The 24,990-nt window shown below is 47.9% G+C and overlaps 1 protein-coding gene across 1 annotated transcript in view; it reads right to left on the reverse strand.

The window, feature by feature from the left end:
• The window catches only part of PTH1R (parathyroid hormone 1 receptor), a 130,953-nt gene that overhangs the window by 61,634 nt on the left and 44,329 nt on the right, over positions 1–24,990 (reverse strand). The window lies entirely within an intron of this gene.

Consider the following 24,990-nt stretch of genomic DNA (forward strand, 5'->3'; position numbering starts at 1 on the left):
TTTATATACATTATTTACACAAGGGGCTGCACATGATTGGCTAATTCTGGAATTCTACTGTGAGCCAATCAGGTTGTGGATTCACTTATATCTGGAGCATGATTGGGTGGTTCCTGCCAACCAATCATACTGCTGCATTGTTCTAGGACCAATCAGACTGCTGCATTCTGAATCCTATTGTTCTAGGACCAATCAGACTGCTGCAATTTGGATCCTATTGTTCTAGGACCAATCAGACTGCTGCAGTTTGGATCCTATTCAACTCAGTACATAACACCTATTATTATTATTATTATTATTATTATTATTATTATTATTATTATTATTATTATCCTGGAAAAGAGGAGGCTGAGAGGAGATGTAACTGCCTTCTAATATCTGAAGGGCTGTCACATCGAAGATGGAGCAAGCTTGCTTTCTCCTGGTCTGGAGGAGAGGACCCAAACCAATGGATTCAAATTCCAAGAAAGGAGATTCCGACTAAACCTCAGGAAGAACTTTCATTCAGCTGTGGAATGAACTCCCTCAGAAGCTGGTGGAGTCTCTTTCATTGAAGGGTTTTTTTTCAAGCTGAGGTTGGATGGCTTCTTTAGCTGTGATTAAACTGCCTGCTTCTTGGGAGAAAAGCAATGACATACCTAGACAGCATCTTAAAAAGCAGAGACATCACCTTGCCAACAAAGGTCCACATAGTTAAAGCTGTGGTTTTCCCAGTAGCGATGTATGGAAGTGAGAGCTGGACCATAAAGAAGGCTGATTGCCGAAGAATTGATGCTTTTGAATTATGGTGCTGGAGGAGACTCTTGAGAGTCCCATGGACTGCAAGAAGATCAAACCTCTCCATTCTGAAGGAAATCAGCCCTGAGTGCTCACTGGAAGGACAGATCCTGAAGCTGAGGCTCCAATACTCTGGCCACCTCATGAGAAGAGAAGACTCCCTGGAAAAGACCCTGATGTTGGGAAAGATGGGGGGCACAAGGAGAAGGGGACGACAGAGGACGAGATGGTGGGACAGTCTTCTCGAAGCTACCAGCATGAGTTTGACCAAACTGCGGGAGGCAGTGGAAGACAGGAGTGCCTGGCGTGCTCTGGTCCAGGGGGTCATGAAGAGTCGGACACGACTAAATGACTAAACAACAACACAATGCCATGTGGTCACTGGATAGCTCAGTTGGTTAGAGCATAGTGCTGATAAGGCCAAGGTTGCAGGTTCGATCCCTGTATGGGGCAGCTGCCTCTTCCTGCATGGCAGGGGGGTGGAACTAGATGTTCCTCAGGGTCCCTTCTAACTCTATGATTCTATACTATTGTTTGGGACAGAGTTCCTCTATGATATACTAATATCTATTTTCTATAATATATTCCTTTATAGGGATCATACCTACAAATCACAGGACAGTAGAACAATGGAACAACAAGCAAATGAGCAGAACAAAAGCTGCAGGTGTGACTGAATTTTAGACAGCGGTAGAATCACAAAGAATAGCGGCTCTGTGGAATTGCAAGTTAATTATACCCCCTTTGACATTTCAAAAAGGCCCTGCTCTTTTGGGTTGGTTCATATGCAGATAGATGCCAATGCAATTGATCTAATTAATCAGCTAAAGGGTAGGCGTGCAATCAACTCACAATTCCTGAATCAGACAACAACTTCTAATGGCCAATTATAAATAATGAGAACACAAAGGGGTCCCTGCTTCATTTCACACCTGGTCACTCGACACCCCAGGCTGATCTGCTGGCAGGGTGGCAGCGTGTGATGAAAAACGGCTGCGGAGGGAAAAGGAACAAGTTCCTTGTCTGGATGTGACTGGTGCAGAGACAAAATCAGGGGGTTGCTGTTTCGTGAAACCTTTGCCCCCCCACCAATCCCTCTGCCTCCATATTGGAGCTCTTTGTCAGTTTGTATTTCTTGGTGCAGAAAGTATTGATCTGATGGGTAGAGATCTTTCCTATTCTACTTAATTCAAGAGGGTTCTGGAAACCTCTCTGCATGAAAGAAGCAAGCAGGAGGTTCATGATGTTTGGGTTATTCCTTCGGAGAAGCTGAGTCCAGCTGCCTTAAGCTGGTTCTGTTATCTCTTTTGTCAAGGTCATGCTGACCATAATTATAAGGCCAGAAGGAGCCTTGTTTCCACTTTCTCATAGAATCATAGAATCATAGAGTTGGAAGAGACCACAAGGGCCATCGAGTCCAACCCCCTGCCAAGCAGGAAACACCATCAGAGCACTCCTGACATTTGGTTGTCAAGCCTCTGCTTAAAGACCTCCAAAGAAGGAGACTCCACCACACTCCTGGGCAGCAAATTCCACTGTCGAACAGCTCTTACTGTCAGGAAGTTCTTCCTAATGTTTAGGTGGAATCTTTTTTCTTGTAGTTTGGAACCATTGCTCCGTGTCCGCTTCTCTGGAGCAGCAGAAAACAACCTTTCTCCCTCCTCTATGTGACATCCTTTTATATATTTGAACATGGCTATCATATCACCCCTTCTATCTCTCTTCCTTCTGGTGTGGTGTTCTGCACATCGTATGCTTAGAGTTAAGGTTTTAGTCTTATTTTTTTAAAAAAAATAATATTTATTACTTTTAAACCTTACAAAAAAGAAGAAGAAAAAGAGAAGCAGCAAAAGAAAGAAAAAACAATACATTACAATATAGACAACGCAACATTAACACATTAGACTAAACAAAACAGAACAAAAACAATTTAAAAACATACATCATACCATTTCAATGCCTTATCCTTCATTCCCATGTTTCCTCGACCTCCTCTCACCTCCCTTTTTGTATTCCACTTCTATTAATTGTTTCAGCAATTCCTTTCCATTTTTCTCTATTTTCTGTCTTATAATTATCTTAACTTATTTTAACCTTATTTTCCATTAATACTATAATACTTATTTATGCTTAACTCCTTATAACATTTCTACTAAAGCCATATAATTTCATTCCAACATTTTTCTAACACTCATTAATTTTACAGTATTTCTATAAATAGACTTTAAACTTTTTCCAATCTTCTTCCACCGTCTCTTCTCCCTGGTCTCGGACTCTGCCAAGGTTTTAGTCTTATTATAAGTTGCGTGTCGAGGTCCCCGAGCAACCCCAATAAAACACCATTCACACAGAATTTTTGTTTAAGGTTTTTGGCATAATTTTGGCCACAGGTTTATTAAAATACAAAAATGTGAGTGGCTGCTTAGGCATTGGTTGCGACTATCTGACGCCGCATGGGGACAGACTGACATTGGCACACCCGCGAAAGTCAGAAAGGGAAAACATTTTGGGGAGAAAGATGGAGCTGGTACCATGACCTCACCTCTCCCCAAATGCTCCCAGGGGCTCTTGTGAGGCCCTAGCCCCTTGACAGGGGTTCGGACAAGAACATGGCGATCTCCTGGATTCTTTTAACAGCCAATCCATGCCCCTCCACCAACCAATTCATAAAACCAATGCCTAACCGCAATCTTACAAGTTGTGATGATTTGCTACGCAGTACGCGGGTGGCGCTGTGGGTTAAACCACAGAGCCTAGGGCTTGCCGATCAGAAGGTCGGCGGTTCGAATACCCGCAATGGGCTGAGCTCCCGTTGCTCGGTCCCAGCTCCTGCCAACCTAGCAGTTCAAAAGCACGTCAAAGTGCAAGTAGATAAATAGGTATCGCTCTGGCAGGAAGGTAAACGGCGTTTCCGTGCGCTGCTTTGGTTCGCCAGAAGCGGCTTAGTCATGCTGGCCACATGACCTGGAAGCTGTACGCCGGCTCCCTCGGCCAATAAAGCGAGATGAGCGTTAGTGATAAGGTTTTAGCCTTATTATAAGTTATTGGAAGTTTAAGTTAAGTCTGCTGGAACTGGATTTCTTATGGACAGCGCCAATTCTGAATGTACTGGATTTGTGACCATTATTCTCATCTGCCTTCAGTAGCAGTAAAGCTTTGCTGGATGAAATCTATTGCCTCCAGTCTGGTTTTTTTGGGAATCCTGCACCGTGTTTTTACTCTGCTAACTACATGTCGGAGTTCTGCTCTGGATCAATATTGAGTAGAATTTCAATGACAATTTTGGAGTGCATTGGAGGGTGGAGATGCATTTGGCTCCTTTAAATGAAGGAACATCAGACGCTTACTCATCCTACGAAGAGATCGTTCACAAATTTAACAACTCTGTATGCGGTTTACAAAATTCATTAATAATGTGTGACACTTGACACCTTCGAGTACATGAAATCTCAAATAATATATACCAGGCATGTCCAACTTCCAAGAGACTACTACTCCAACTATTAAAAAAACTGGCAGTGATATACCCATTGGATTGACCAGAGTTGTTGAGCATTTTTAGGGGAAACTTCATCAAAGTCGTTGAGCTCTTTTTTTGGGGGGGGGGGACAAGGTCCTGCGATCAACCAGGGACCCCCCACGATCGAACAGTAGATCGCAATTGACTGGTTGGACATCCCTGATATATATACAGTGGTGCCCCGCAAGACGAATGCCTCGCAAGACGCAAAACCCGCTAGACGAAAGGGTTTTCTGTTTTGGAGGCGCTTCGCAAAACAAATTTCCCTATGGGCTTGCTTCGCAAGACGAAATGTCTTGCGAGTTCCTGCAGGTTTTTTCCCTCCCCCCCCCCTTTTCCTAAGCCGCTAAGCCGCTTATCAGCTGATCCGCTAAAAGCTGCTAAACCGCTAATAGCGCTAATCCGCTAAGCTGTCAATGGGCTTGCTTCGCAAGACGAAAAAACCGCTATACGAAGAGCCTCACAGAACGGATTAATTTCGTCTTGCGAGGCACCACTGTAATAATATGTGACACTTTGACACCTTCGAGTACATGAAATCTCAAATAATATATACCAGGCATGTCCAACTTCCAAGAGACTACTACTCCAACTATTAAAAAAACTGGCAGTGATATACCCATTGGATTGACCAGAGTTGTTGAGCATTTTTAGGGGAAACTTCATCAAAGTCGTTGATCTCTTTTGGGGGGGGGGACAAGGTTCTGCGATCAACCAGGGACCCCCCACGATCGAACAGTAGATCGCGATTGACTGGTTTGACATCCCTGATATATATATAATGCCAAAACAATACAGTGGTACCTCAGGTTACATATGCTTCAGGTTACATAGGCTTCAGGTTACAGACTCCGCTAACCCAGAAATAGTGCTTCAGGTTAAGAACTTTGCTTCAGGATAAGAACAGAAATCGTGCTCCAGCGGCGCAGCAGCAGCGGGAGGCCCCATTAGCTAAAGTGGTGCTTCAGGTTAAGAACAGTTTCAGGTTAAGTACAAACCTCCAGTTCGAATTAAGTACTTAACCCGAGGTACCACTGTATTGACACGCGCAACTCAGCAACTCAAATGGTCCAAATATTCCTGAAATAAGTCCATGAGAACAACTCTCTGTGTGTATTCCCAATTCAACTCCAACGACGAGATACCCGGATTTGAAGCTCCACCCACTAGACTGCACTTCCTCCTGATTTCCTTTTTTTCCAGGAGAATGGGAAGTGGATCTAAGCACCCAGGCATGTGCCTGCTACACACGCTTTACGGATTAGGAAACACTTGTCATGTCTGCAGCCTTTAAAGGTGTTTGGGGCACCCTACTAAGCAATCGTCCCCCCTCTTTCAAGGCTGGCAGCGGGGGGAACCTTTTCATTGCCGTCCTGATAAATATAGCGCAAGACGACAGCTGACGACAGGCTCCCAAAGGAACATCTCTTCCCCGCTGCCTTGGAAATACCGGCGGGGTTAAAAATATTTTTTTTTCTCTCTGGGGGTGGGCATCTCCCTTGTAAATCGCTCTGTCTGCCACCAGGAATTCTACCTCCCAGATGTCCTTTTCCCTCCATCAACAACATCCCAGATAAATCCCCCAAACAAACAATGACACGCGGGCGATGTTGGAAGTTGCCGCCTCGACCAGTTCCCCTCGGTTCCAAAAAAGGAGATACTGCTCCTGGGGTATAAGGGCAGATCTACGCACAGGAGAAATCCCACTATAAATACGTCAGAAATTAGATTAGAACAACAACAACAAAATTCCTATGGAAAAAAGCGTATAAAAATTTCCTGCTCTCTGGCGCCATCTAGTGTTGCATGTTTATAGCCCCCAGAAAGAAAATTATAGCACATGTTTATCGTTGTTTCTTTACTAATGCAGCTAAACCCTAGGTTAGAAAGAGTGTTTATATTGTGATTTTATGTTGCGAACCACCCTGAGATTATAGAATTGTGGGGTTGGATGGAATCCTGAGGCTCATCTAGTCCAAACCCCTGAAATGCAAGAATATGCAGCAGTACCATACGGAAATCGAACCTGCAAGCTTGGTGTCATCAGCACCACTCTCAAAACAACTGAGCAATGAGTATAGGGTGGTATACAGATTTAATAAATAAATAAGTGAATAAATAAATAAATTTCTGCAAAAAAAAAAAAAAAAAAGTCCCGCAGTAATCACACACAGAAGATGCTGCCTTCTCTAGAGTCAAAGCACCAGTCTAGCTAGTTCAGTACAGTGGTACCTTGGTTCTCAAACTTAATCCATTCCGGAAGTCCGTTCCAAAACCAAAGCACTGCAAAACCAAGGCGCGCTTTCCCATAGAAAGAAATGCAAAATGGATTCACCCGTTCCAGACTTTTCAAAGCAACCCCTAAAACAGCAATTGAACATTATTTATGAGACCATTGATCCGTAAAATGAAAGCAATAAACAATGTACTGCAGTCACACAATCCATCCATGCATCAGTATCTGAACTGGGTTCCACACAGTCACAGAAACAAAAACGCAAAATAAGTAGCCAAAACTGACAGACCTCAGCATAACACTCAAATCGGAACACATTCGACTTCCAAAGAAGGTTCGCAAACTGGAACACTTACTTCCGGGTTTGCTGCATTCGGGTTCCAAGTTGTTCGAGTACCAAGGCGTTTGAGAACCAAGGTGTCACTGTATTGTCTATAAAGGTAAAGTTAAAGGGACCCCTCACCATTAGGTCCAGTCGTGGCCGACTCTGGGGTTGCGGCGCTCATCTCACTTTACTGGCCGAGGGAGCCGGCATACAGCTTCCAGGTCATGTGGCCAGCATGACTGAGCCGCTTCTGGAGAACCAGAGCAGCGCACGGAAACGCCATTTACCTTCCCGCCGGAGAGGTACCTATTTATCTACTTGCACTTTGACGTGCTTTCGAACTGCTAGGTTGGCAGGAGCAGGGACCGAGCAACGGGAGCTCACCCCATCGTGGGGATTCGAACTGCCGACCTTCTGATCGCCAACTCCAGGGCTCTGTGGTTTAACCCACAGCATACCCATGGGTCAATCTTGTCCCCCCAAGACTGTTTCCCCAAACCACACCCACCTGTCAATCAGCTGACAACTGCTGGGGGACGTCACCCAGCGGGCAAGATTCCATCCTGCGCCAGTTCCCCCACTGGGAACGAGTGTTTGTGCACGGTGTAGCTGGAGCAGCCGGGGTTGAACCCTGCTCATGCCCGTCATCAAGAGATGTGCAATTGTGAGACATCTTGATTGGCATTGTTGTAAACAAAAATTGCCCTTTTCCCTTATGGGGTATCCAAGAGCCCATATAGAGTCCTTACATAGGTTCCCTATTGTTAGGAGAAAATAACAGAGGCCAACCAGAGAATATTGAGAAGCAAAGCAACTAGTAAGCCTGATCTTTATTGATCTGTTGCAACAGGGTGCTCCCCTCACACGCAGGAAAGGAGGACCTAGAAAAATGGTGTGCAAGGCCTTATAAAGACTTTTGAAATTCCCATCCTGTAGATCAAGACCACCCCCAGAAACATCATACATACATCACAGAAGGGGAGTAACCTAAGACCACCCCTCAGATACATCACACCTACATCACAAAACAGAAATTTTAATATTGTTTTTCTCCTGTTTATCTCCTGTCTGGCAGGTTACTTGATTGGATTTCTTGGGTAGCCTGGCCAGTCTTTTGTAATGATAAATACTTAGTTCCTGGACCAGGTCACAGGCTCACACCTTATTCAAACACAGACATACCCTTAAGACAGGATTTGTGAACGAAAAGACAATGGGGAGGCTTTTCCACTTTGACCTTGCAGAGAAAACATTTGCTCAGTTTAGGAATCAAAATGGTTCCAGGTCGGTCTTCCTGTGCTGATCTATGTATGTGCTTGGTTGGTACGCTTATGAACATTATCATATATCTAAGACCTCAAAATTCCTATCACAGCATCTCGCCCCGTGGTCCGTAAGAACATAGGAGGCTGACTTAGACAGAATCAGACCGTGGGGTTATCTAGTTCAATATTGAACCAGGGCAGTTAAGCCTCTGGGTAACCTAAACCGCCATTGCTGGTGGTCTGGGTGCCGAAGCAAGTTCTGTCTGGGTGGGCAGTCTCTGCCCAAGCAACAAGTTGCTCAATCACGCTGAGGAGCCAAGCCTCGTAAGGCTGCCAGACGGAGTCCAGCGTTCCAGGTTTTAAAGAGTTCCAGAAGGCAGAGCCCATAAACAAAAGAGCAGGTGGAGACCGAGGGAAATAAACATATTTGATTACTCAACGCTGCCCATCTTTGCCCTTGCTGGCGAGTTCCACCCCCCCTCTCAAATTAGACATCGCTGCACGGAGACATCTGCCCCACCTGTCTTGGGTCTTCGTTTGCTGAGAAAGTAATTAACCGGGCAACCAGGCCATTGTTGACACAGTCTCACTAGTGGCCCTCGGCCCGAGGCCAGCGTTTCCACTGGGACCGTTTTTCTCCACGCTCCTTGCAATCAAGATCGCCCTAACGAGCAGAGCCAATCAAATTACTCTCAGGAATTTGGAGCCCTCGCTCCGTTTTGGGCTGCGTCCAAGCTTCAATCAGAGACATCCTTCTCAAGCGTCTGCAGAAACCGGGGCCCCACACACGTTATAGGATTCCCGATTCCTGAGCCCCAGAAGATGGGGCTGCCGGTTTACAGAATCGCAGAATAGTAGAGTTCTGTGGGACACCCAAGGGTTCTCTAGTCTAACCAGTTAAAAGGGACCAGATAATTTTGGAGAGCAGGGCCGGTTTCTAGCCCTTCGTTTCCAGAGGTTGCTGCTCAAGACACCAGCCGATGAAACACTGCAATTAAATAACTACAAGCAGCAACCACTTTTCGCGCAAAACGAAGTCTATACGAAGATGCTGCTGCAGTTCTGTATCTTTTCTCTTGTGCTCCATCTGCAGCTCTCAGTTCCATCAGGCAGGGCGGGAGGAAGTGGGGAGAAATAGTTCCCCCAAGTAAACCCACAGATCAGACCATCTATGCTAGTCTACCACTACAAATCTGTGGGAGAAGCACTTGCGGGCCTTCCCTTGTAGCCCTTGGAACACCTGCCCATGCCTTCGCCTCCTCCTCTTCCTCCTCTCTCTGAACTGCTTTCTCTGTGGTTGCCCTCGCTCTCCTCTCAAGGCTCCTCATCAATTCATAGACCATGCCAGGCTGCCCATCTCATTTGGGTCCTTTGGCGGCACAGCCACAGTATGGCCTAGTGGGAGCGGCGGTGATGGGCAGAAGCAGTGGCGTAGCGTGGGGGGTGCAGGGGGGGCCAGCCGCACCGGGGGCAACATTTGGGGGGTGCACGCTCGCACTCGCAGCTCTCTGCCCCTACCTGGCTCACTCTCTCTCTCTCACTGCAGTGCTGGCTGTGCGAATCCGATCCGAGCTGCCGGGTCGCCGCCCACTGTGGAGGGGGAGGGTGCCAGGCGTGCGTTGCGGTGCGGAGCGGAGAGAGAGCGAGGGAGGGACTATCTGGGGGAGGGGACAGTGCAGCAGCCGCCCAGCGCAGCGCTGAGCATGGGAGAGAACCACGCCCGACCAGCCCAGGCAGCAGCAAGAAGAAGATGGCAGCGGCGGCAGGTTAGGGGTTAGGGGCGCAAATTACTTGCCTTGCCCCGGATTAAGGGGCGCAAATTACTTGCCTTGCCCCAGGTTATGGGGCGCAAATTACTTGCCTTGCCCCGGGTTAGGGGGCGCAAATTACTTGCCTTGCCCCGGGTTAGGGAGTGCAAATTACTTGCCTTGCCCTGGGTGCTGACAACCCACGCTACGCCACTGGGCAGAGGGGAGGCCCCAGGTAGAGACGCCCAGTTCGGCGGCCGTGAGGAGGATGGTGGCGGAAGGGCCCGAGGCTCCCACCAGTCCTGGCGGGGAGGGGCTCCCAGGGGCCGAGACTGGTGAGAGGAGGCCGGAGGGGGGCGGGCCGGGCAGCCAAGCAACACAGTTGGAGCCTCCCTCCTCCCTGGCTGGCAGGGAGGGAGGGAGAGGAGCTGCTTCCTTTGAAACCCGGGAAATTTAAGGGACATCATCAATAAGGGACAGCAGCGGGACACGGCGCTGGGATAAGGGACTTTCCCGCCAAATAAGGGACGCTTGACAGCTATGGTTGCAGCTCAAATAACACGGCTGTAGAACAGCAGTGAAGATGAATTGAAAACAAGGAAGAATCTGGAATGTTCTGGTTTTTACGGGTTGGTCTTTGGGAGACCGGGTGATACCCAGCCTGAGCCGCACCTGCTGCTCCTGTTTAGGATCTTCAGTTCCGCAGGTGGGAGAAGCTACTGCTGCCTTTGGCTTGGCCTCTGCAGCCGGTTTTCGACTTGCACATTTCTGAACCCGGCGCTTCGCAGAAGCCAATGTTCTTGAGGTTTAGTCGCTCCAGCACGTAGCTTTCCGTCAAAATGACATTTCGAATGCTAAGAGGTTTTCTCTCTCCTCGGTGGTTTGCAACCCTCTCCTCTGTTCCTGCCAAGGCGCTTTTGCAAAAAAACAAAAAACAAAACCCAACCTCAAAAAAATTGATTCTCTGTTATTTAACTCGGGGAAATGGAGATTGAGACTGGGTTGAGGATTCTGAGAACGGGGCTTCTGTCCGGCGTCCGTGAAATCCGTTGCGCTGAAGTCCTCGTCTCCAGAAACCCCAAAACCCCTCAAGAAAAGACAACTTGGGATAATTATGATAATGGTTTTCAGTATTTCCATTTGGCTGGCTGATCTCCCGGCTGTAAAAAGTCAAGCTCCGGTCTCCGAGGAGAGCTCAGATTCGAGGTTGTTTACGGGACTAGTTTTCAGGAATAACGCGGCGCTGTTTGGGGCTTTGCGTCTCAGGACCCCTTCCTTTGGCAAAGCGTCAAGTATCGTAAAGAGCAAACACAGCCAGTTTCGCAACAGCTGAGAGCATCAGGATGAGCAGGGATTTGGCCGGAGAGAGGCTGTGAGATGGTTCGCAATTCGGAGAACTCCGTGGAACACTTGGAAATTGGACAGAGGGAAGTTTTCCCTCCCTCTCATGACGCTAAAACTCACGGGCAGTCCACAAAGCTGAAGGAAGAGCAAAATAAAGTCCTTGGTCCCTGGTCCTGAATGGGGTAACTGTGCCCCTGAAGGACCAGGTGCGCAGCCTGGGAGTCATTCTGGACTCACAGCTGTCCATGGAGGTGCAGGTCAATTCTGTGTCCAGGGCAGCTGTTTACCAGCTCCACCTGGTATGCAGGCTGAGACCCTCCCTGCCCGTAGACTGTCTCGCCAGAGTGGTGCATGCTCTGGTTATCTCTCACTTGGACTACTGCAATGCGCTCTACATGGGGCTACCTTTGAAGGTGACCCGGAAGCTTTGAAGGTGACCCGGAAGCTACAACTAATCCAGAATAAGGCAGCCAGACTGGTGACTGGGGGCGGCCGCCGAGACCATATAACACCGGTCTTGAAAGACCTACATTGGCTCCCAGTACGTTTCCGAGCACAATTCAAAGTGTTGGTGCTGACCTTTAAAGCCCTAAATGGTCTCAGTCCAGTAGACCTGAAGGAGCGTCTCAGTCCAGTAGACCTGAAGGAGCGTCTCCACCCCCATCGTTCTGCCCGGACGTGAGGTCCAGCGCCGAGGGCCTTCTGGTGGTTCCCTCATTGCGAGAAGCCAAGCTACAGGGAACCAGGCAGAGGGCCTTCTCGGTGGTGGCGCCTGCCCTGTGGAACGCCCTCCCATCAGATGTCAAAGCGATAAACGACTACCTGACATTCAGAAGACATCTTAAGGCAGTCCTGTTCAAGGAAGTTTTTAATGTGTGACATTTTAGTGTATTTTTGGTCTCTGTGGAAGCTGCCCAGATTATTATTATTATTATTACTTCTTCCTGCAGCGAAAGGTTAATCTATGGAACACCCTCCCACAAGAGACAGGGATGACCTCCAAATTGATGGCTTTAGAAGAGGATTAGATGAATTCACGGAGGGAGAGTAGACATGATGGCTGTTCTCTGCCTCCACAGTCATAGGCAGAGATCCTTCTGAATGCCAGTTTCTGGAAACCAAAGGAGCGGAGCGGGATCTCACGTTCGAATCCTGCTCATGGGTTTCCCACAGGCACTGTGAGAAAAGGATGCTGGGAACTTCCAACAAAAGAAGAATGGCGGACAAAATAATGGACTACGCAGAATTAGATAAAGTGACAGGAAGGATTCAAAACCTGCAGGACCAGAGATTTACAGAAGATGGGAGGAAATATACAAACTATTTGAAGAGCAACTGTAATCAGCAAATTACGCTAGCAGGACTACAAGAAGTTTCTCCAATATACGAAACATTGCAAAGTCGAGAAAGAAGAGAGATATTAGTTATGAAATTTAAATGTAATAGTGAATGTAAGGAATGTAAATTAAGTGAACAGATTGGAAAATTTTCAGACCTGTTTAATGTTTGATCGTGTTTTTAATATTCTGTTGGGAGCTGCCCAGAGTGGCTGGGGAAACCCAGCCATATGTAAAGGTAAAGGGACCCCTGACCATTAGGTCCAGTCGTGGCCGACTCTGGGGTTGTGACGCTCATCTCGCTTTATTGGCCGAGGGAGCCGACGTACAGCTTCCGGGTCATGTGGCCAGCATGACTAAGCCGCTTCTGCCGAACCAGAGCAGCGCACGGAAACGCCGTTTACCTTCCTGCCAGAGCGGTACCTATTTATCTACTTGCACTTTGACGTGAACTGCGAGGTTGACAGGAGCAGGGACCGAGCAACTGCAGCTCACCCTGTCGCGGGGATTCGAACCGCTGACCTTCTGATCAGCAAATCCTAGGCTCTGTGGTTTAACCCACAGTGCCACCTGTGTCCCTATGAGCAGGGTATAAATAAATAAATAAATATAAGAACAATAACAACAACAACAACAGCAGCAGCAACAACAATTACCTGGGACCTTCTGCATGCAAGACTGTTGCCCTGCCATTGAGCCACATCCATTCCACACTCCCCTCTTTGCATGCCAGCCCCTTCCCTGCCATCTCCAGTGGTTCCTGGGCTGGCACTTGTGCCAAGATACCTTCTTATTCCTGGCAGTCGGGTATGTCTGTGTGTGCAGCTACTGCTGCTTGCTTTGCTACTGCAGCCCCAGCCTGCTCCAGCTGGCTCACCGAGATTTATTTATTTTAAAACCTTTCCAGCCTTAACATTACAGGAAATCAGCTGCAAACCACTTTATTTTTTTTTAATGATGAAAATAATGTCTATTCTTGTTTGCCCCCGCTTCCTTCTTAAAAACAGCCAATCCGAAAAGCACGCAAATATAGATCGTTCCCGACAAAAACAAACGGTACGAGGATAAAAAGGGAAACATGCTACTGCTAAATGACTGGAAGGCAACGAATGTCACCTCTCAGTCTTCTCTTTAGGCTCAGGAGAAGATGGAGAGGTGATCTCCATCTCCCAATATCTGAAGGGCTGTCAGATGGAATTGATGCTTTTGAATTCTGGTGCTGGAGGAGACTCTTGAGAGTCCCATGGACTGCAAGAAGATCAAACCTCTCCATTCTTATGGAAATCAGCCCCGAGTGCTCACTGGAAGGACAGATCCTGAAGCCGAGGCTCCAATACTTTGGCCACCTCATGAGAAGAGAAGATTCCCTGGAAAAGACCCTGATGTTGGGAAAGATGGAGGGCACAAGGAGAAGGGGACGACAGAGGACGAGATGGTGGGACAATGTTCTCGAAGCTACCAGCATGAGTTTGACCAAACTGCGGGAGGCAGTGGAAGACAGGAGGGCCTGGCGTGCTCTAGTCCAGGGGGTCACAAAGAGTCAGACACGACTAAACAACTAAACAACAACAGATGGAGTAAACCTGTTTTCTGCTGCTCCGGAGGTTAGGACTCGAACCCATGGCTTCAAGTTACAAGAAAGGAGATTCCGACTCAACCTCAGGAAGAAATTTCTGGTGGTAAGAGATGTTCAGCAGTAGAACGGTCTCCCTCGGAAGATGGTGGACTCCAGAACATCAGAGTTTTCTAAAAAGAGGTTGGCTGGCCATCGCTCATGGATGCTTTAGCTGTGATTCCCTTCCAAGTTTACAATTCAATGGATGCCCACCCAAAGTTTAGTGCCACAATGGCGAAGATCAGCTCCGAAGACATAAAACAAAAGAACAGATATACCGTATTTTTCGCTCCATAAGATGCACCTGACCATAAGATGCACCTAGTTTTTAGAAGGGGAATGCAAGAAAAAAAATATTTTTAAAGGGAGCGCTGTATGCATCCCAAGCTCCGCTCAGCGCTCCCTTTTACAAGCTGCATGGAGCATGTGTACGGCGCTTGCAGGCTTTTCCCCAGGAGGGAGAAGGGCCCAATGCTCCACACGGCTTGTGAAAGGGAGTGCGGTTCCTGCGAGCTTTTCTATGAGGTGAGGGCGGAGCGTGTGTGCAGCTCTTGAGGGCTTTTCCTACCTGCCTCCCACCTGCATTCGCTCCATAAGACGCACACATATTTCCCCTTACTTTTTAGGAGGGAAAAAGTGCGTCTTATGGAGTGAAAAATACGGTAAGTGCTTGAACACAACAATCTATATCCAAATGAAGTCCTGATGCACAAACTAGGGTGATGGATGTGGTTTGAGGCCAATACCTTTGGACCCTGAGGCTCTAAATTTCCACATACAGTGGCACCCTGGTTCTCAAACTTGATCCGTTCCGGAAGCCTGTTCCAAAACCAAAGTGTTCCAAAACCAAGGCGCGCTTTTCCATAGAAAGTAATGCAAAACGGATTAATCCGTTCCAGACTTTTAAAAACAACCCTCAAAACAGCAATTTGACATGACTTTTAATATTTAATGAGACCATTGATCTATAAAATGAAAGCAATAAACAATGTACTGCAGTCACAGACACAATCAATCAATCAGTCAGTCAGTCAGTAGCTGAACTGGGTTTCACACAGTCACAAAAACAAAAAAGCCTCCAAAATGCAAAATAAATAGTGAAAACAGACAGACCTCAGCGTAACACTCAAAACGGAGCGCGTTCGGCTTCCGAAAAAAAGTTTGCAAACCAGAACACTTCCTTCCGGGTTTGCAGTGTTTGGGTCCCAAGTTGTTGGAGTACCAAGGCGTTTGAGAACCAAGGTACCACTGTACAACAGAAAAACTACTTGCTTAGCTGATGTGCCTGGATGGCGTGGTGAGCTCATCACTCATAAGGAAATGACTCTGCACAGATAATATTGAGTGGACCGGTATTAAAAATAGGCTTTGCCAGCCGGGCAGATTTTATTTTATGAGTTAAAGGATTTATAGCCTCCCTTTCGACAAATGCTTCAAGGTGGCCAGTGATAAATACTAAATAATTGCAGTGCTACCTGGACACACCTGAGATTGAACCAAAGAAACAGGTTTCCTGTTTGACCCAATGCCTGCTGGATAATCTAACTGAGGATGGACGGACCTGTCAATTTTGGTTTCTCTCAGCTTTTCATATTTTCGCTCCTCCATCCTACGCTCAGGTTGTAGACACAGTATGTGTAAATAAAAGCATATATCCTAAAAAGGTAAAAGGTAAAGGGCCCCTGGAGGGTTAAATCCTATCAAAGGCAACTATGGGGTTGCAGCGCTCATCTCGCTTTCAGGCCGAGGGAGCTGGCGTTTGTCCACAGACAGCTTTGCGGGTCATGTGGCCAGCATGACAAAACCACTTCTGGCACAATAGGTGACTGTGACGGAAACCAGAGCGCACAGAAACGCTGTTTACCTTCCCGCTGCAGTGGTACCTATTTATCTACTTGCACTGGTGTGCTTTTGAACTGCTAGGTTGGCAGGAGCTGGGATAGAGCAACAGGAGCTCACTTCATCGCAGGGATTCGAACAGCCGACCTTCTGATCAGCAAGCCCAAGAGGCTCAGTGGTTTAGACCACAGCACCACCCGCGTCCTAAAGATACCACAGTCTCTGCTGACCTTCATTCCAAGGAATCTGAAGCTGTGTAAGTGCCTGGGACCCTTGCAATGTCTTATCCCTGGAGTCTCTCACCCCTTGGAGATTGGGGTCCCATATTACGACCACTGCCTGGAACAGAATGACACGCGCTTTGTTTAACGACTCCCATTTCTGATTCTCGACTTCCTTCCAGCTAGTGACCAAAGCGCAGAATTCAAATAGAGGACTACGCATACACGACTTGGCAGCCACGGAGCGTGGATGTAATTTGGAACCCCCCCCCCCATCTACATCCTTTGGTCATCTTGTGAGGCTCAACACTTTAATGATAGCAACCTTGATTTTTATGGCGGCCTAATACCGTATATCAACGGCACATTAGCATTTACGGCCTCGATGCATCTGTAGCCTCTGCCCAATTTATCTCCGGACAGCCTGCGTTTCTGGGAATCGGAGGCGGCACTGTGACGGTATCGCTGCAAGAGAACTATGTGGAAAACCAAGAGTAGAATCCTAGAATCGTATTGCTGGAAGGGACCCCGAGAGTCAGTTAGTCCAAACCCCTGCAATGCAGGAAATAAAGGAATACTTCAACGCAGTATTATGGCCTTTTGTTGTAGCTTTCTATATGCTGGTTCTAAAACTGTAAAAGGGCTGTGTGTGTGTGTGTGTGTGTGAAGATCCACAAATGCTGGCCAAGATTAAAATCAAAGCACTGTGTCGATCCATTATTGCTACGGCAGAACCAGAGACACTGCCTCACGTCAGGTTTTCCCCCCTGCAGACCCAGAAAGCACCTTCTAAGAATATAATACGATGCGATAATTTTTATTGTCATTGTCCCATACAAAACAACGAAATTGAAAAAATCTACACCAGACATTCAAAAACCAACAAGCCTGCTATCCCAGCCTGGTTAGCCCCCTAAAAACTCTGATACCCCATAATTAAATACAATATACTCACATAAAGGCTACCTTACACTGCGTTTAAAACCAAAATTGCATTTGGATAGAAACTGTTTCTCAGGCGGCTTGTCCTGGTCTTTATAACCCTGGACCTTCTTCCAGAAGGCAGAAGCTGAAAGAAATCATTTCCGGGGTGCTCACTATCCTGCGCTATCTCTGCAGCTTTCTTATGGCACCTGGAAGCGTAGATTTGATCCAAGGTGGGAAGAGTGCACCCTATTATTCTCTCTGCAGTCTTTACAACCCTGGACAGCATTGTTTTTCCCCTGACCGTGCAGCTCCCAAACCACACACACCGACCATAAGTTAATACACAGTACAATGGTAAAATGCCATCAACAGGTCCTTTGAGAGATTGTTTTTCCGGAGGATTCTCAGAAAATATAACCTCTGCTGTGCTCTCTTCATCTTTGCTGTCTTTGCTGTTTTCTCCCCAGGTACAAGGAGAGTCCTGCTGGATCCGGCCAGTGGCCCATTCAGTCCGGCATCCTGTTCTCACAGTGGCCAGTCAGATGCCAGTGGGAAACCTGTAAGCAGGATAGAGCCCTCTTCTCTCCTGCAGCTTCCAGAAATTGGTACTCATGGCTAGTAGTCCTTGGTAGCCCTCTTCTCAGTGAAACCTTCTCTATAGAAAGGGATGCGGGTGGCGCTGTGGTCTAAACCACTGAGCCTCTTGGGCTTGCCAATCATGAGGTTGGCGGTTCGAATCCCCGCGACGGAACGAGCTCCCATTGCTCTGTCCCAGCTCCTGCCAACCCAGCAGTTCGAAAGCACACCAGCACAAGTAGATAAATAGGTACCACTGCAGCAGGAAGGAAAACAGTGTTTCTGTGCACTCTGCTTTCCGTCATGGTGTTCCGTTGCACCAGAAGTGGTTTAGTCACACTGGACACATGACCTGGAAATCTGTCTGTGGACAAATGCCGGCTCCCTTGGCCTGAAAGCGAGATGAGCACTGCAACCCCATAGTTGCCTTTGACTCGACTTAACTGTACAGGGGTCCTCTACCTTTACCTTTCTTCTCTATGAACACGGAGATCAAGAGCCCATCTCGTTCAGAATCCTATTCTCACAGGGAAATCAACAAATAGGACCTGAGACCCCTCTGTCATCCTTCGGCTTCCATCCATTCCATTCAGAAGCATTGCTGTGGAATTATCAGCCTTCACTCTGGGAACTGGTCCAGTCCTCTTCTATGGCCATCCAACATGGCGGCCATCACTGCCTCCTACGGAAGGGAGTGTGCTGGGCCCAGGGGTAACCCGAGTAACACGGTCCAGGTCCGGTCCTGAATCCGAAGGTTCTGCTAGGAGTCAGTCCGACAGGGCCAAGGCAGGACATGAGGCAGGAAACCAGGCAAGGTCAGGCACAAGGTCTCAGGCAGGATCTAGCATACAGCAGTGTTGCTCCTGTTGGGCGGGGTCTGACAGCCTTTTATCTTTGTTGGGGTAGCGGCTGGTCCTGATCCCCCGGCGACCCACCTCCCTGTTTCGCCCGAAGGTGAGCACTCCTCCTGTGAGTACTCAGGTCTCTCCTTCTCTCAGACCTCAATCTCAGGGAGACATCGGTGGGTTACTAGACCCAGGGGCCGCCTCAGCCTCCCCTGACCCAACCGGTAGTGGAGCAGCTGTAAGTGATGGCCTAGCTGAGGGCAACATGGTAATCCCCACATCTGGAGCCAGGGCAGGCTCAGGCCCTTGACTCGGCCCAGCTGGTGCTTGTTGCAGGGGAACCTGCGCAGACTGGGGCTCTTCAGAATCAGGCCCCAGACTAGGTTCAGAAGCCGCCTGAGGCAAAGGATCCGGTGTGGACTGAGACTTCTCTGGCTCCGAGTTCTAGCCAGAGTCCCAGGCCATCACAGGGAGTTCCATAGCTCAGAAATGCACTGCATGGAAAAAGATCCTTATTCCACAGCAGGGCAAAGGACCCCTCTCCCAGTTTGTGAAGCTCTGCTTGGGCGGCGAGAGCAGCCAATCTGGTTCTCCTGCAAATGTCGCTGGACTCAAACTCCCACCTGCACCAGCCAGCATGACCAATGGTCAGGGATGACTAGAGTGGCAGTCCAGGAACATATAGAAGGTGCCCCCAGTTACCCCCCTGATTAGAGAAGAGCCCCAGGATGCTGTCAGTATTCCTGACCCCCTGCAAGACCTGCTTCAACGTTTCCACGCGATGCTTCCATATTTATCCTCGCCGTGGGCCCTGGGCCCTCGCAAAGATCTCGCCTCCTCTTTTGTTCACTCCAAAGCCCCACCAAGCCACAAAAGGACATAAAAACAATCTGCTCCTCTCGTATCGCCGATGGCCAAGAGACTCCGGAGACAGGATTTAACGATCCTCATAAACCCGCCAAACATCTGTGTTAAGAAAGGGTAGGAGAAAGAAAGCACGCGACGATGGCCGGCGAGATTTTAAATATATATATATATACACACAGAGTTCTTCTCGGAACTCCAACGTCTCCCAGCTCCTCTTTGAGGCGGACGGAAGCTGCAGAACGAAGTAGTGGAGGGCTGTGCCAAAGCAAAGAGACAGAGATGGGCACACACCCTTTGGGAGAACGAATAGCGGCTCTCGTTGGGCGCTGCCTTTTGACAGCTTAACTAGCAAAGTCGCTACGACGCTCCAGCTGCTCTGAAGCAGTTATAACTGGCATAAGGTTGCCAGAACAGCCTGTGGGATTTGTCCAACGGCCCAGTATCCTGCTTTTACTATATATAAATATGGGACGCGGGTGGCGCTGTGGGTTAAACCACAGACCCTAGGGTTTGCCGATCAGAAGGTCGGCGGTTCGAATCCCCGCGACGGGGTGAGCTCCCGTTGCTCGGTCCCAGCTCCTGCCAACCTAGCAGTTCGAAAGCACATCAAAGTGCAAGTAGATAAATAGGTACTGCTCCAGCGGGAAGGTAAATGGCGTTTCCGTGTGCTGCTCCGGTTCGCCAGAAGCGACTTAGTCATGCTGGCCACATGACCCGGAAGCTGTACGCCGGCTCCCTTGGCCAATAAAGTGAGATGAGTGCCGCAACCCCAGAGTTGGCCACGATTGGACCTAATGGTCAGGGGTCATTTTACCTTTATACACACACACACACACACACACACACACACACACAATTTTTATTAATTTTTTTGTTTTGCAGTTTAAAATACTCATTTAAACATCCTTAAAATATCAACGACTTCCCTTCTTCTCTTTCCATGGTTCATTTTGCATATCATAAACCCCTGCATATTCTGCAGAAACTATACCATTCAGTATTCCATTATTACAACCACCACAGCTCATTTAAACTGCTGAATTTAATTTCATGCTGCCAGCATTTTCAGTTGTACACAATTCCCCCCTGCATATATTCAGTAAACATTGTCAAATCTTCTCTAAACATATGTTCTTCTTGTTCTCTTATTCCATATGTTAACTGGGCAAGCTGAACATAATCCGTTAGCTTAAGTTGCCATTCTTCTTTCGATGGGACCTCGCTCATGTTCAATTTGGGGCTAACAAAACACGGGCTGCAGTAGTGGCATACATAAACAACCTTTTTTGACACCTGGGAATTTCAGTCTGAATTATCCCCAACAAAAAGGACTCTGGCTTTTTTTGGGAAATTTCAAGGAGGCTACCGATGGCTGCTAGTCACAATGAAGCAAGCAAACAAACAAAACATGCAGGAAAAGGCTGGTGTGGAAATTCAGTTTACGTGAATAGTAGCGTATTCAGCATCAAATACCAATGAGGGGAAAAACAGGACATAGCAGCTAGCCTAAAGCACCCATTTCCAAATATACTCTTTATCAGTATATACAGTGGCACCTTGGTTCTCAAACGCCTTGGTGCTCAAACAACTTGGAACCCAAGCACTGCAAACCCGGAAGTAAGTGTTCCGGTTTGAGAACTTTTTTCGGAAACCAAACGTGCCCCATTTTGAGTGTTATGCTTCTGTTTTGAGTGTGACGCTGAGGTCTGTCTGTTTTTGCTATTTATTTTGCGTTTTTGTTGTTGCGGCTCTTTTTGTTTTGTTTTTGTGACGGTGTGGAACCCAGTTCAGCTCCTGATCAATTGATTGTGTGACTGCAGTACATTGTTTATTGCTTTCATTTTATGGACCCATGGTCTCATAAAATAGTAAAATTCATGTTAAATTGATGTTTTAGGATTTTTGTTTTTAAAAGTCTGGAACGGATTAATCCGTTTTGCATTACTTTCCATGGAAAAGCGTGCCTTGGTTATGGAACACTTTGGTTTTGGAACGCTTTGATTTTGGAACGGATTGTTTGGGGGCCTCTGAATCAATGAGCTATAGGAACACCTATACAGTGGTACCTCAGGTCAGAGAGGCTTCAGGTTACAGATGCTTCAGGTGACAGACTCCACTAACCCAGAAATAGTACCTCGGGTTAAGAACTTTGCTTCGGGATGAGAACAGAAATCGCTCAGCGGCATGGTGACAGCAGGAGGCCCCATTAGCTAAAGTGGTACCTCAGGTTAAGAACAGTTTCAGGTTAAGAACGACCTCTAGAACGAATTAAGTTCTTAACCTGAGGTACCACTGTAGTTAAACTAGGCCTGGATGAAGGAAACCCAGAAAAAAAGCAAACCGTGGGAATGTTTTAAGGAGGGCTCACATCCACTTATGCAAATAATGCGAGCATCTGGACCTCGTCAGCTTTAGACGACCCAGGTGTGATTGAATTTCACCCGGTGAACCTCTCCGAAAATGAGACGTCTCCTCGTCTGTCTTCGACCAGGCTCGCTGGTCTTTATGGACCAGTTTCCTCCAGGGAGAATTTGAAGAACCTCTTCTCGGCTCTCTAACTCCACCTTCGCATCCAAACATCTGGAGATGCTGTCCTCGAAGGCAGATTATTGTCCTGCTGTTGGCAAGGGGATGTAAACACCAGCGCCGTTCGGGAGAAAACAAACCCTGCTTTCGCAGTCCCCTGTCCTCCTTCTTCCCCAGAAATCTCCCCCGGCGCATTCCGAGAACCCGATCGGAAGATCGGGGAAAAGAGCAAGGATGAGGAAGTCATTTGATCGCTGGAAGGGAAGTTTGGGCAAATATTGCTCCCGAATGTTCCGTAGGGAGCGAAAGCGGAGTTGAAGGATGCAACGCTTAGGGGTTGGAAAGACGAGTCTAGGAAGTGTTAGTCAACAACAGGGAAGTCTGCCAGATCCCTCCAATGTCTCTGAAATCCATTTTGTTACTGAAGGTAACTGATGGGCATTCCTTGTAAGTGAATAAGGTAACAGCGAGGCTGTCAAGTTTGTGATGGATTCGCATGGCGAGCCTTTTAGAGACCGAGTACCCAAACTGCAAGGGACGCAGGTGGCACTGTGGGTTAAACCACAGAGCCTAGGATTTGCCGATCAGAAGGTCGGCGGTTCAAATCCCCGCGACGGGGTGAGCTCCCGTCAGTGGCGTAGCGTGGGGGGTGCCAGGGGTGCCGGCCGCACCGGGCGCAACATGGGCGGGGGGCGCACTCGCACTAGCAGCTCTCTGCCCCTACTAAAATCCACGGGTTAGGAAGCCCGCGCTCGCTCGGCTTGGCGAGGAGGTCTCGGAAGGGGGAGAGCGAAGCCTTTTGCCGCGGGCAAAAAAAGGAGAGGAAGCCGGGCAGGCGGGCGGGCTGGCCGGCTGGCTGGCGGGGGTCTGGCTGCGCCTGCTGCTGCCGTTGCTGCTGCTGCCGGGCTTTGACAGCTTGGCGAAGCAGAGGGAGAGGAGCTTTATGCGGCTCTCTCTCCACTGGCCGCCTGGGTAGTGAGCCGAGCCGAGCAGGGAGTCTGGCGAGGGGGCGGGAAGAGACTTTTCCCTTTTTTCCACCTCGCCTGGTCAAAAAGGAGAGCGGAGTCTCCTCAGGGCGCCCTCAGGCAGGGCAGGGCAAGGCAAGCAGAGCGAGGAGGAGAGAGAGGGGAAGGGGGGGGGGAAGCAGCCAGGAAACGCCGCGGTGTGGAGGGGGAATCAATTAAGGAGAGAAAGCGAAAAGCCTTGGAGAAAGGGAAAAAAGGAAAGAAAAGAGGCAGCTCCGGGAGAGCGCGGGGGAAAGAGAAGCCTCGCTGCTGCTGCTGCTTGGGAGAGTAAATTACTGTACTTGCCTTGCCCTGGGTTAGGGGGCGCAAATTACTTGCCTTGCCCCGGTTAGGGGGCGCAAATTACTTGCCTTGCCCCGGGTGCTGATAACCCACGCTACGCCGCTGGCTCCCGTTGCTCGGTCCCTGCTCCTGCCAACCTAGCAGTTTGAAAGCACGTCAAAGTGCAAGTAGATAAATAGGTACCGCTCCAGCAGGAAGGTAAACGGTGTTTCCGTGCGCTGCTCTGGTTCGCCAGAAGCGGCTTTGTCATGCTGGCCACATGACCCGGAAGCTGTACGCCGGCTCCCTTGGACAATAAATTGAGATGAGCACCACAACCCCAGAGTCGGCCACGACTGGACCTAATGGTCAGGAGTCCCTTTACCTTTTAAGTTAGCAAAGATGTATGAAACAAGCACAAATACCTGCTGGAAATGTAAAGAAACGTGCTAAGAGGAAGGCACACTTGGCAAATCCACACCGTGATCAACTCCTGCCCGGAAACCAATGTCCCAACTGTGGAAGGACGTGTGGATCCAGAATTGGCCTCCACAGTCACTTGTTAAAACCATGTTAAAACTCACTGTTAAAACCATGTTTCTGGAAGACAATCTTACTCGGCTACGAGGGATCGCCAAAGAAGAAGAAGAAGAAGAAGAAGAAGAAGAAGAAGAAGAAGGAGATAGCCTTGAAGAGTTACAAGCGCAAAGCTTGCCCGCTGACCCATTGGCATCCTTGCACGGTGTCAGGCCCGTTCCATTTTAGGGCTCGGGCCCCTCGGGAGCCAGAAATGGAGCCCTGAACTCTGCCTGAGCAGCTGTTAGATAACAATGGCTTTCGGTCATCGGCCAAAGCTGGAAGCGAACCAGAGACCTAGAGGTGAACATTCCCCGAGCGCTCCTGTCTGGCCCCCGTCTGTGCTAATCTCCTTTCCACCCTGCAGCCGATAAACAGCCGTGCACAGATACACGCCCCCCCCCCCCGGTAAATCGTCTGCAGCCAGCCGGTATTTCCTTTCTGGCATGTGAGACGGGGGTCACCTGCCTATTATAGCAACGGGGTCAGGGAACTGCGGTCGACAGAGCTGAGAAACCAGGGTGGATAAAAATCAATGATTTTTTAAAAAATAAAAGTAAACAAATTGCATCTTATTTAAATTGCATTTTTTTATTTAAATGGGTTTTTTTTAATTTAAATTGGATTTTTTATTTATTTAAATTGGATATTTTTTTAAATTTAAATTGGATTTTTAAAATAAAATGCTTTACCCACATTGGCAGGTAGCGGGATTCCATTACTGGGGAGCAGTGTGGATAAAAGACAATGGTTTTAAAAAAAAACAAATAAATTTAAAAATCATTTTTTTTTTATTTAAATTGGATTTTTTAAAATTTAAATCGGATTTTTAAAATAAAATGCTTTTGGGGGAAAAAAAATCTTTCTAAAGATAGTTTTCTATTTAAGTTACATTATAGTCCAAAGGCCATCAGGTAATAGGGATTTGTCTTAAGTTTTTCATGTGTGCTGAAACTCAGTCTAAGTTTTTTTTCTTCCCCAAAAAACGTTTAACCACATTAGTTAACAAACATGGATGCATATGCTATAATGTTGTTGTTTTAGTTAATTGTTTACATTGTTATTAAGTTACAGATAGGTAGCCGTGTTGGTCTGCCATAGTCAAAACAAAAAATTCCTTCCAGTAGCACCTTAAAGACCAACTAAGTCAGTTTGAAAGG

Source organism: Podarcis erhardii, assembly GCF_964252035.2.
Source record: "Podarcis erhardii genome assembly, chromosome: 12".
Taxonomy (NCBI): Eukaryota; Metazoa; Chordata; class Lepidosauria; order Squamata; family Lacertidae; genus Podarcis; species Podarcis erhardii.